Source organism: Anomalospiza imberbis, chromosome 4, assembly GCF_031753505.1.
Source record: "Anomalospiza imberbis isolate Cuckoo-Finch-1a 21T00152 chromosome 4, ASM3175350v1, whole genome shotgun sequence".
Taxonomy (NCBI): Eukaryota; Metazoa; Chordata; class Aves; order Passeriformes; family Viduidae; genus Anomalospiza; species Anomalospiza imberbis.
In genome coordinates, this window is record NC_089684.1 from 69,631,006 (window position 1) to 69,643,252 (window position 12,247).

Sequence of the window (12,247 nt, forward strand, 5' to 3'; positions counted from 1 at the left end):
TTGTAACATATATTTTCTGACACATTTGAGGAATTACAAAGAATTAATCAGAAGTCTGAGCTGCCAGGTTATGTAATGCAGGAAGGGAAGGAATTGAGGTCAGACAAAATCTGATGCTTGTATGATATTAGGATTATCCAAATAAAAACAACACTTCTGATTTGCTAATTTTCAACAGTCCTGGGGTATACAAGGTAAAAGAACAAGTGTATTCAAGAAGAAATAATAAACCCCCTATGGCAGCTATCAGAATGCAAAAGGCAAAATAAAATGCTTTTTTAGCAGGTATTTAAAGCCACAAGCATCAGTTGGAGCTTGATGTGACTTGCAGATAAAAAGAAAATCTGTGAGTCTTAAATATGCGCAGGAGGAGGAAAATCACAGACACACCACAGGGATGGCATTGAGGCCCTCTTCACTCCAGGCATTCCAGCTAATTGCTCACTGTGTCAAAGCCCACATCCAAGATTCAGTGACTGGCACAGGAGCTGAGATGCTGCTGCTGCTGCTGATTCCTGATGCAGGCGATGGAGAGAAGGTCCTTGAAAAGGATAGAAGCTCAGAATCTGTGTGAAATTCAAGAACACAGCTCATAAATTATGATTCATACAATGCATACAGTTATTAACTGCCTAAAAGCATCTCAAAAATGCTTGGTCCTGCTACAGATCCACCTGTCCTGTAACAAGAATTTTACCATCTGGCTTTGATTGGAGCTGGAATAGAGTGAAGGGATGTGAAGGAGTCCCAAATACGAACACCTTCACAGGACACCCAAGGATAGACATGACTGTGATCTCCACCTTAAAATGCAGTGACTCAGGGAATGGTACATTCATCCTTGAGGTGTGAGTGCTGCTCTGAAATGCATCCTCAGCCTGAGAGCCTTCCTCTCTTGCAAGAGAACAAGAAAATATTCAGCCCCTGACACACAGGCATCATTTATGGGGTCATGAAGGAATAGTTTAGGTGAGGTATTTGCCATTGGGCTGTTTTGAAGCTGCTACTCTTTCCAGCCAAAGAACAAATCAGGGGACCAAGAAACCCCATAATATAAAAATATAGGTTACTGCCAATTTTTGCTGACAGAGAAGAGAAAAAGGTAATTCTTCATTCTCTCCATCTTACCTGGACAGCTTAAACACATTCTATGACTGCTAAATTACAGGAACTGTCCCAGAAAGCAACTGAAAACCAGAGGCCTCCCCAGTCTGAAGCACCAGGCTACAGAGAGACATATTTATGCCATTTTTCCTTCCTGTACACATGCATCAAATAGTAGCATTAAGAAGCAATGTACAAAGTACCAAAGTGGGAAAAGATTGGATTTCTCTTCTGCAAGGTGAAATGAGTGGGCTGAAGCCCTTTCAGAATGAAAAAGGAGGGGAGCTGAACCTCCTGCTTTCATGCTGAGCCACCACCAAATGACATGAAAGGTGCCGAGTGTCACTTTGAAAAGACAGCAGTGAACTCCAATCATGGTTTTCAAAGAGAAGGAAGCAATTTCGGAGACTCCTTTTATGCAAGGACAGGTTCAATGTTTGTACACTCTCCATGCAAGGGCTGGGTGTGCTGGATGGATTGTTCTGACTTTGTGAGTAGACCTGAGGCCCTAAGGCTGGACTGGCTAGAAGAGCCAGGACATGACAGTGAGATAACCAATGGAATGGGGTTTAGAGAGAACCAAACTCCCATTTAAAATGGGTAAAACAAATCCCCACAGTGTGGAATAACCCCCAAATGCTTTTCAATGGGCACGGCTATTTTTTTTTTAATCTTGTGTTTTTACCTCCTCTTCTGTGCAGTGTGTGGAGCACAATCGCTTTGCCCATTTGCCATGCTCAAGTGATTGGTACATTTTGCTGTCCATTTGTTTAACATTTCCTCTGCTGAGGGAAGCTCACGTTGCCTTAGACACTGTTGTGTGTCAGGTTCACAAGGGCAGTGCTGGCATATCATTATATCAGATTGCAGTGTAACACCAAACTGCTTTGCCTTAATCATGTTCTATCTTTCAAGGGGCAAAGGTTCCCATTTTCTCATTTTTTTCCAGCTATAGGAGGCTCAAAAAATATCAGTTTAACACTGCCCTGAAAATACAAGTCAACATAATGCCTTGTTTCAGAAATATGAGGTAAGAAATCAGATTTTTGCCTCAGAAAAATAGTTCCAAGAAGTACACAGAATAAACAATGGCCATATACACTTATTGCTAAAGTGGTTCCATTGGAGCCCTTTGATACGAGCAGAATTAATTGCAGCATTGTGCAGCAGAGTTGGACAAATGAGGGAGAAAGATTTTGGACATTCCCACAAATGGAAGGGTGAGCAGTTTGTTGCTGAAATCTCTGTGTTTTGTTCAAGAACGTTCAGGTGGATGCACTGGTATTTATCACAATGTGGGCACAAAACAAAAGCTGCCCAGGGATGCTGTAAGCGTGCCAGAACCGTCTCTATGGGACTGCTCTCACAAACATTTTGGAAAGCTCTCTTTTCAAAAAAATCACTTTGCTAGTGGATCATGTCATGTTGTGGCCGTGCCTCACCCTTGCATGTGATTTGATTTAGTGGGTCAGTGAAAATGATTTGGGGACATGTGGGAGTTGTCTGCTGTCTGCATCACGGGGTGGTCAGAGGGAAATATCATGGTGCTTTGAGAAGGATTCCACAGGACTGCTCATTTGTGCTCCTCAGGCTGCAGGCTGGGCACATTTAAAGCCTGGAGTTTGCAAATAATGGCTGAGTCACCACTTAGATGAAAATAGAGGGGGCAAAGGATTTTTTATTTTAGAAAGATGTCATGTGAGGATGGTGACACATCCTGCACAGATAGACCATGGATAGAATCACAGAATCATAGCTTGCCTTGGGTTGGAAGGGACCTTAAAGAACATCTAGCTCCAGCTAATAATAATCATCAGCTCTGTTCTCTTCAAGAAAATAGGCCTAGAAGTAGAAAAATCTGCCAAATAAAGATAGCTTGGTATTAGAGTGGGGATGAAGATGCCACTTCATCACTATATCCTTTAAGGACATGGTTAAATCAGTCATTTTCAGAGACAGTTAAAAAACACTCAATTTGTCCTCAAATCTTCCTCAAATTGTCCTCAAAACAAATTTGTCCTCTACCTCTGTGACTGTTTCCCACAATGAGACCCATACAGGGTTTGCCAGACAGGATTTCAGGAGATGGGAGATGCAGGTGGGTTCTGATGGAGTGGGAGCACAGCTTTCAAGCTGAACCAAGACAGGCAGTGAAGGATAACACCCTTGTGATTAGGCAGCTCTGGTGCCAGCTCTGGATGCCTCATGGAGCAGGGAATGCTTCCCTAACCCTGTAGGAACTCACCCCCTGGTTGGGGTGAGCTGGAAAGGTGGAAAAGTCTCTCCTCCAACCCATGTCTCCAAAGAAAGACTCAGTAGTCTTCAGTCGTCCGGTCTCAAAGTAGTTTATTGTGTGTTATCTAAAAGATTTCTCCCTGAGCTGCTGCGGTCCGTTCAGCAGTCAGGCAAGGGCACACTCTGACACCCAGGGGGCTGGTGCCCTCTTTGATATCATACATTACGTGTTAAATGTTTATGGTTTTTCCCCAATGCCCATCACCTCTATTGAACAGTGACTTTCTACTCTAAACCAGTCTGTGAGTGCCAACATCACCAAGAACATGGAGGTTAGGAAGAAGAAAGAAGGAGGACAGGGCACACCCAAGTCCCTCCATCTTAGAACCTCTGACCCCCATGTACAAAATTCAGACACCTCTGTACAAGGCCTAAAACCCCCCTGTACAGCACTCAAAAACTCTTCCTTTCACTTTGTGACTACTTCTACTATAATATCTGAACTTTTGTGATTTCTTGTTCTTCCTGCAAGGTTAGTAAATTGTTCCATGGATCAGGTTCAAAGCCACAGGGGTTTGTGGCCACATTCCAGGGTCTCAAATGCCTTTGACCTGGGCCTGGAACATCCAAGAGTGTCCAAGGGACATTCTGGGTTCCGACATAACCCCTTCATGGCTCTGTGGCAGCTCAGTGGATGTCACATCTCAAGAGCAAGGACTGACGCATGTGCAATGGGTGCCCAAGTCTGTCATCTTGAAATGAAAGCCAAAGGTGTGAAGGTTGTTTTCAAAAGCAATGTGATTTATCTTGGACCCTTGATCAGGAAGGAAAATAAAAAGGGGCTATATGAGGAGTTTTAGGAACATGTTTACTCTTACTATAACCTGTATAACCTTACTATATATATATTTTTTTTTTATTATGTTTTTTGGCAACACAGCAAGGTATCAGGATTAAATTATAGTGATTAATGAATAAAAGCAAATAATTTTCTCCACCCACAAACATCACAGCTGGATAGGACAATACATAAGGATGTCATTCAAACTTACTATTCCCTTTATTAAAGTAGCAATCAGGATTTCCAAGAGTTTAGGAGGGAAAAAAAGTGATTACAATCAAGAAATCTCCAGCCATAAACTGATGTGCTGCCTCCCTTATTTCCCTCCTTCTTTCTTCCATCTCCTTTCTGCGTGGCAAAAGGCAATGGGAAATGAGTGCCACTAAGCCAGCTTTAGGGGATTATCTGCATAATTAATGGCAGTTTTCTGGTTTGTCACATTAATAAACCAGAGGACAGAGAGGCATCTCCAGGACATCAGAGAGCAGGAGGAGAAAGGGTGCAAAGGTTAAAATACAGTCCATATGTTTTTCTGGCTCATATATTATCAAAATAGAAGGAGGAGAGCAGTTTTCCAGCCATACAATTTGGAAACTGTCCTTGCAGAGCAAACCCCTGTGTCCTGGTGCTCTTTAATTCATTATTTATACCCTCTTAAGGACTCACTATGAGTAGGGATGAGGCAAGCCCTGCTTGGAGTGCAGGATTTTGCTGGTGACTTCTTCACTCATACTTGAGCTCAAGGATATCACACAGGACGGATGGACAGAAGTTAGGCAAAAGAAATATGCAAAATTTCAGAGGAAAAAATAAAAAAAAAAAAAGGTTTTAAAAATTATTTTTAGATGCCACCAGCTGCCAAATGTTTTTTACACCATATACTGACAAGTGAGCAGCAAACCCAAGCCCATAGGGAAAGCTGTGCCTTACTAAGCCTCTTGGAAAGTAATGTTTAGCTGTCATGCAATTAAGTTTATTTGAATTAATCAGCTTCTTGAACTGTCTGGGCAAATGTTCACTCTCGAGACAGTTGAGTTGTAGCAGTTTTCAGTGATGCATAACAAAATTACCCTAAAAATGGAACTGGAGGTCTGGGTAAACAACCACCTGTAGGTGATTTCCCATGAGTTATGGAAATTCCTCTCAACAGCACAGGAGTCACTGCCCGTAAAATCACCCTGGTTGGAAGGGACCTCAGGAGACCCTAAGCCAAATTTTCTGCTCAGAGCAAGGGCAGCTGAGAGGGCAGCCCAGAGGGCTCCAGGTTTCACTCCCTCGGGATGATATTCACCCATAGCCAGGCTCTGTGTCTGTTGCATGCACAAAATAAAATGTGTTCATATAAATTGTTTTCAGTTTACTTGTTTTACCCTGTATTTGCAATAAGATCATGCAAAAGACCAGTGAGTGCAGTTTAGCTGATAAATGGCTCTGCTTTAACCACAGCAGTGTCAGTGCTTGCAATATTTCCACAGGGACCTACCTGTACAAACAATATTTAAATGAAGAGGCTGCTGACCCAGATTAGAGCCTCTAGATGCTACTGGAAAAATAGGAAATGAACACCACAATAATTGAAGTAAATAATCGAGCATCCTACGGGCTAGAATGAAGTTCTTATCTTATGCTCTGCAAATTAATTTTGTCCTATTTTAAGTATGACTGAAGAGTAGCTTTAATTTTTATCACCACTTAAATAGTATAAAATAGGTTTTATTGGTGCCACAGTCCCTTTTTGCAGGGAGATGGTCTTGTAACCATTGAATGCACCAAAGGAATACTGCTTAGCTACATGTGCAAGAGTAGCTTCCATGTAGGCATGGAGGGATTAAGTTTCTGCATGCAGAGCTGCCAGCAGTGTATTTCTGTAGTGTGCACATTTTCAAGGCAAGGTAGGTCTCTCTGAAGAAAGAAAACAAAGTATTACCCAGAGCTGTTTGGGACATTTCTAAAAAATTGCCTTTTCTTTGATGAAATGCAGTTTCATCAGAACATTTTTTTTATTATTATTATTTTTTGAAGCAAACTAGATATCAATTTTCTCAGAAAAGGCATTTTGGTGCAGGCAGAATTTCTTGTAGAATTGAAAAGAGATGGGGATAAGGGACTCAAAGGCACCATCCCCTATTTCAAAGAGCTATTACCTCAGTGGGAAGGAGACACAAGGCACTGAATCTTGTATTCCTAACACAAACAGCTAAATTGGAGTGGTCTGGGTGCCATAAGGAAGCAACATGTGACACCACTTGCTTTCCTTGCTCTACAGTTTTTGTTGGCACCAGTTTGCAAAGGGAGCTCATGAGGTACCTGAGCTCCAACCATGTCCCCTTGAGAAAGTGGCTGAACCCCTCAGGGGCTGAGATCCCGAAATGTTTTGGAAATTCCTTGGATTTCTTTGGCAGAACATGCTAGAACTTTTCCTTCCTTCCTTCCTTCCTTCCTTCCTTCCTTCCTTCCTTCCTTCCTTCCTTCCTTCCTTCCTTCCTTCCTTCCTCCCTCCCTCCCTCCCTCCCTCCCTTCCTCCCTCCCTCCCTCCCTCCCTCCCTCCCTCCCTCCCTCCCTCCCTTCCTCCCTCCCTCCCTCCACTCCACAATTAATGGTTTTTTTGGAGTTTTTCTCCATACACAGACATTTTATTTTTCAAATCCCACATATTTTTGCCAAGACAGAAGAGCTGCTTCCTGCCCTGCTCTGATATTAACTGCTTGGTTCCTCAGGTTTGATCCCATTGCTGCTCCCTGCAAATAAATCTTGTTTAGTCAAAAGGATTTGCCTGCCTGAAGGAATGCATGATCAACTGCACAGAGAAGCATAAAATAGATTTTTGTGTTTCACATCCTTAAAATGTTTTTTGTTGGGAAAAAATTCCCAAAGCTGTTTTTGGCTAATATTTCTTTTCCTTCACTGAACTATTTTTTTACTATTTTTGACTTGCTGAAGGATGTGAACTGGAGTCTCATTTATTAAGTCTTTTGGTCCAAACTTTACTTTTCCTTCTATTCTCTGGGTTTGTTGTACTTTAACATTTATTTCAACATTTTATTTTAATACTTTGGCTCTATGCTTTCTCTCTCAAGAAGTTTGAATCCTTGATTCAGACAGGTTAAGCAGTCCAGCACATGTTGAAGAAATCTGGCAATATTCCAGAAATCCTTAGAGTATTGCAATATGAGATGGAATATTGCAGGCAAACTGGAGAACTCACAGTGTAAAACCCTCAGAAGTCTTTAATGACTATGAAATCGATTCAATAACCTGGCCAGAGGGAATGTTTCCTCCAAACATCCTTTTCTGTCACTTGGTTGGTTATGTCACTTCTTAGGGCACCTATCTCTAAGTTTGAATGTTGACAGTTATTTTGAAAGTGTTTAAGCTATTGAGCTGGAACTTTGTAGGAATATGTTGTACATGTTAATTATACAAAAAAAAAATTCTCAAATTTTGACTTCTATCAGTTCATCTTTTGGACAGTGGCCAACACCACAACTTGTGCAGCAGGAGAGGGGAAAATGAGATTTTCTATTTATCTATATTCCATTGCTTATTTCAATGTTGCCTTCACAGGTTTGTTTTTTTTTTTTTTTTCCTGAATCCTTTCTCTTCACAATAAATTAATTCTGAACCACATTAGGTGACAGTGTTCAAGATGTCTGCACACCTCTGACTTAGGCCATGGCTTTATAATATTCTCAGCCTTAAAACTTTACCCTCTCTGAATCCATCTTGGCATTTTGTTTGCTGTTTGATCCCTGCTGTGCACTGAGCGGATGTTTTCATGGAGTGGTCTTCAGTGACAGCAAGATCTTTTTCTTGAATAATTACAGTTAATTTATAATTCAGCTATGCATATGAGCAGCTGAATTGTCCTTTCCAGCATGTGTCTCCTCAAATTTGTCTGCGGTGAATTTCATCTGTCATGAACGTTGTGCAGAGAGTTCAGTCTGGCCATCTAGAATTCTCCAAAGTCTTATTTAGTCTTGGCCAATCTAAATTATGTCACATAAACCACATTTCTCCTGGAACAAACAGGAAAAAAAAATTGCTGCTGAAGGCCTTGTTCCAGATTATTTACAATATTTGTTGATATTTGTCTCAGCTGCTGCCTGGGCTTTGCAAGATATGTTTCATGTCAGAAAGCAAGTAGAAGCCATCCCCCAAGGAGTTCAGTTTTAAGGCAAGGGATCTACAATATAACTGAAATATTTTGGGTGATCATTAACTACACCTTGCTAAAATAAAATAGTTTTTAAAAGCATAACTATATAATTTTTAATGACTTTTGGTAAAAAAACCTCCCACTGTTCATAGGTACACTTCAGGTTACTCAGTGTCCCTGTAAGAACATTACAGGGCTTCACTCTTTTGTGGATTCCTTTGACAATTATCCATGAAATGTGACTATCAAGTCTCGCCCTTTTTTATCTTTTTACAAGTTTTTAACCCCAGGCAGAACCTTACCCCATGACAGATGACTTTCTTAAGCAGCCTTTTTGTAAGGAACGCTGTTAAAAGCTTTTTAATAAATAATGTTAACTGCTTCTCCTCTCACCACTACTTTAACAACATCCTCAGGCTCAGACCCAGCAGTCAATCCGTATTTAGCATTTTGTCACGAGCTAAAAGCTAAACACATGTCCCAGAGTTTGGTGGAGAAGAGCTGGATTTAACCATGTTTCCAGCTTTGTGAACAGGTGATTTGCAGAGCAGATTAAGCTGAGCAGGTGTGGGAATCCAGAGCATCCCTCTGGCTGCCCTGGAAGGTCTGGGACCCCGGCGGGGGGTCAGGAACTCCCCTGTACAGAGCCCCGAGAGACACTGTCTCTGATCTCTGTCCATGGAAAAGAGTTTTCAATCCTTCAGGATGAATTCCAAGCTCTGAGTGTTTGATATAAGTAGTAATTAGTGTGGCACGGGTGCAAAAGTAGAATTTTAGGATTCTAGATAAGGGGTTCAAAGGAGGCAAGATGGAGGAAACTGGGCGCGCCTTGTCCTTTTTCTTCTTCTTCATGCCCTCCATGTTTCACCGTGGTGTTGGCATTTTTCTGTGGGTTTAGGCTGGGGACACACTGTTCAACACGGGTGATGGGTATTGGCACGTCATTGTAAATACAGCACACGAAGTTTTTGGTATATAATGTTTGTAACATCCCACTGAGGGGCAGAGCCCCGCACGCTGTCCTGCAGGACAGACCTGCTGCAGGGCAGAGAGAAAATATTGTAGATAAGAAAGAATAAACAACCTTGAAAACCAGCACAGATGAATTACGACTCCTCCTTTGGCAGCGGGGCTGAAAGACAGAGACTTTCTACAATTTCGGGAGCATCTGAATATCACAGATCCCAACAAGCAGGGACTTGGACATCCAAAGTATTCTTAATAATGTTATCTTAATCTCTCAGCCTTCTGCCTTCATCTTTTTTTTTTTTTTTTTCATCCCAGCCACCTGCTGTGTATGTAATCCATGGATTGGAATTCTCCTGGGAGGCTGACCACTCTGCTTTGCTACTTGCCTGCCTGACCCTTTGTACAAGGAAACACCCACCCCTAGCTGGTTTCCTAAAGAAATGTTGTAGATGTGTGTAGTAAAGTAGTAGTAGCCTTTCCAGTAGTTTGGAATGTCAGGGAACTTACCTGAGTGCTTGAGTGCTGTTTGTGAGTGTAACATTGGCAGGCTGAGAGAGATGGGGCTGTTCAGCCTGGAGAAGAAAATATTCCAGGGAGACTTTCCAGGACCTTGCAGTACCTAAAAAGGTTCCAAGAGTTGGAGAGGGACTGGGGACAAAGCATGGAGGGACAGGACACAGGGAATGGCTTCCCACTGCCAGAGGGCAGGGATGGATGGGATATTGGGAATGAATCCTTCCCTGGGAGGGTGGGCAGGCCCTGGCACAGGGTGCCCAGAGCAGCTGTGGCTGCCCCTGGATCCCTGGAAGTGTCCAAGGCCAGGTTGGACAGGGCTTGGAGCACCCTGGGATAGTGGAAGATGTCCCTGCCCATGGCAGGAGCTGTAAGTCGATGATCTCTGATGTCTCTTCCGCTGGGATTCTGTGAATGTCCTCATGGAACTGAGATTACCACATTCCAGCCTCGTATAGCCCTGCTGGAGAAGTGACCATCCATTTTGCCTGAAAGCAAGATGGGAAGTGTTCATTTTTCTGTAGCTAATTCCCAGCGAGAGAAGGTTTCAATGTGTCACTTGTGCCTGCAAGTCTAACATTCATGGCAGCCCACAGAGCACCCAAACAGCTTTTTGCTGCAGTTCTGTTTTCTTCCTCCTTTGCTCAGTTTATGCCAGACCAATATTCTGCAAAGTATTTCAGTATCTGGCAGCACAGAAGATTGATGTAGATCAGGCTTCTCAGTTTCCCCCATCACCAGCTTGGCAATGACAGCCAAAGAGAAGAGCCTTTTACAGCACTGAATGAAGAATAAATCTATACAAATTTAATTAACCTCTGCAGAGCTTATTGAATCCTAACCAAGTTTAGTCACAGTTCTGTAAGTTTGGAAGTGCTTGGCATATTTTTGACTCTTGTACAATAGTTTGAACTGGCTATATATACAAACCAAATTTGTAAAATGAAATTAATAGTTGCTCTTATTGGGGTTTACTGGTGTAGGAATTGCCACCTACATATACAAGCAAAAAACCACTTCTGCTATAAATACAGCTTTTATTTATCTTTCTGGAACGCAGATAACGAAAAAAGAAGAAAGCCAAAATCAACAAAGGTGACATGAATCAATGGATGGAAGTAAAATAGCAACATTCTTTATTTTTCTTTTTCTGACTGGGCTTAACATAGCTGGTGCTCTTTGGGTCCCAAAGATGTCAAAGTGAGTTATGTCAGCTCATGCTGAAAGAGTGGATTGAAAATGAGTTGTCAGGATAAACCCACCCTACCTCCTCTGTTTCAAGAGGACTGAGTTAAAAACTTTATTCCAGCACTAAGGACCCCTCAGTGCTACCTTTGTTATTCATTGTTGTTCAAGGCTGTCACTCCTCCACCTCGGGGTCACTAACCAAGGCTCCACTGCACAAAGCAGGGTGGGCAGGAGGTGTTTTGGCATTCAAAGGTTGGCTCTGAGAGTGGAAGGAGGGAATTGTGTTGGAGGGGGGTCTGAAGAGGGAATGAAACCATGCTGGAATAGGCAGCAAGGCTTTATTGATCTGCTGGAGGGAAGTCAGGATGCAGCTCCTTGCAGTAAGGACACACAGACAGGCACAAATAGCCAAAACCTTCCTTTCCACACACATTCTGTCCCCCTTGCCCAAGCTCTAAGTGAAAAACAACTACTTCTGCTGGGTTGGTGACACTTTCTAACAAAGTGGAAAGGAGTTCTTGCACCTGCTTTTCTTCCCCTGCAGTTAAATCCTTGTCCAGGTGTTTTTGTCCTTTCCTAGAAGCCCACAGGAAGACTCTTTGCCTGTCCTGCCATGCTGACTTAATTTCGTAGAGCCAGACAGTAAAATAAAATGCTTTAAAGAAGTCTCATGAGGAAGTCAGATGTGACAAAGAGCCAGAGCTTTAAACAGGATCTCAGGTGGATGCTTAGTCTGGTGCCCTCCCTTGGTGCCAGCCCAGATTCTGGCTTTATACCAAAAAGAGGGATTTCCATGGGATAACAGTGCAGGAACCCCAGAGGGGATCCATCAGTCATTGCCCATCCTGTGTTGTCATCCCAAGGGGAAAAACAAGGTTATTTTCCACTAAAAAACCATTTTTTTTAAATTTTTATAAACATAGTTGTTACCTCCTTCCTCAGGAGTTTAAGGGAACAAAGTATTTATACTTGTGAAGGTGGTCTGAGTGGACAAACCCCTCAATGAAAATCCAGCCCTGAGGGTCTCACACCCACTTTCTGGGTCTGCCACCCACCTTCCCCATCTGCCTCTCCACTCTCATTGTAGATCTCTCTCTGAAACAATGTATTTATATCTTTATCATTTTGCTTTTCTTGAGACTTTTTAGCTTCTCTTACTGATTTCTTTGAGTAAGAATATATTAAAGCTGTAGGAATTTTTTTCCAATTTTCACCATTAAAAATACTATATGTTCTATCTC

At 42.3% G+C, this 12,247-nt stretch overlaps 1 long non-coding RNA gene across 1 annotated transcript; it reads right to left on the reverse strand.

Moving 5' to 3' along the window:
- LOC137473489 (uncharacterized) lies at positions 1 to 1,302 on the reverse strand. Its single transcript, XR_010998848.1, has 2 exons — positions 1,129 to 1,302; positions 1 to 566 (listed from the first exon to the last, which is right to left on the reverse strand). It is a non-coding gene; the product is annotated as an uncharacterized lncRNA (long non-coding RNA).
- Positions 1,303 to 12,247: the final 10,945 nt, after the last annotated feature.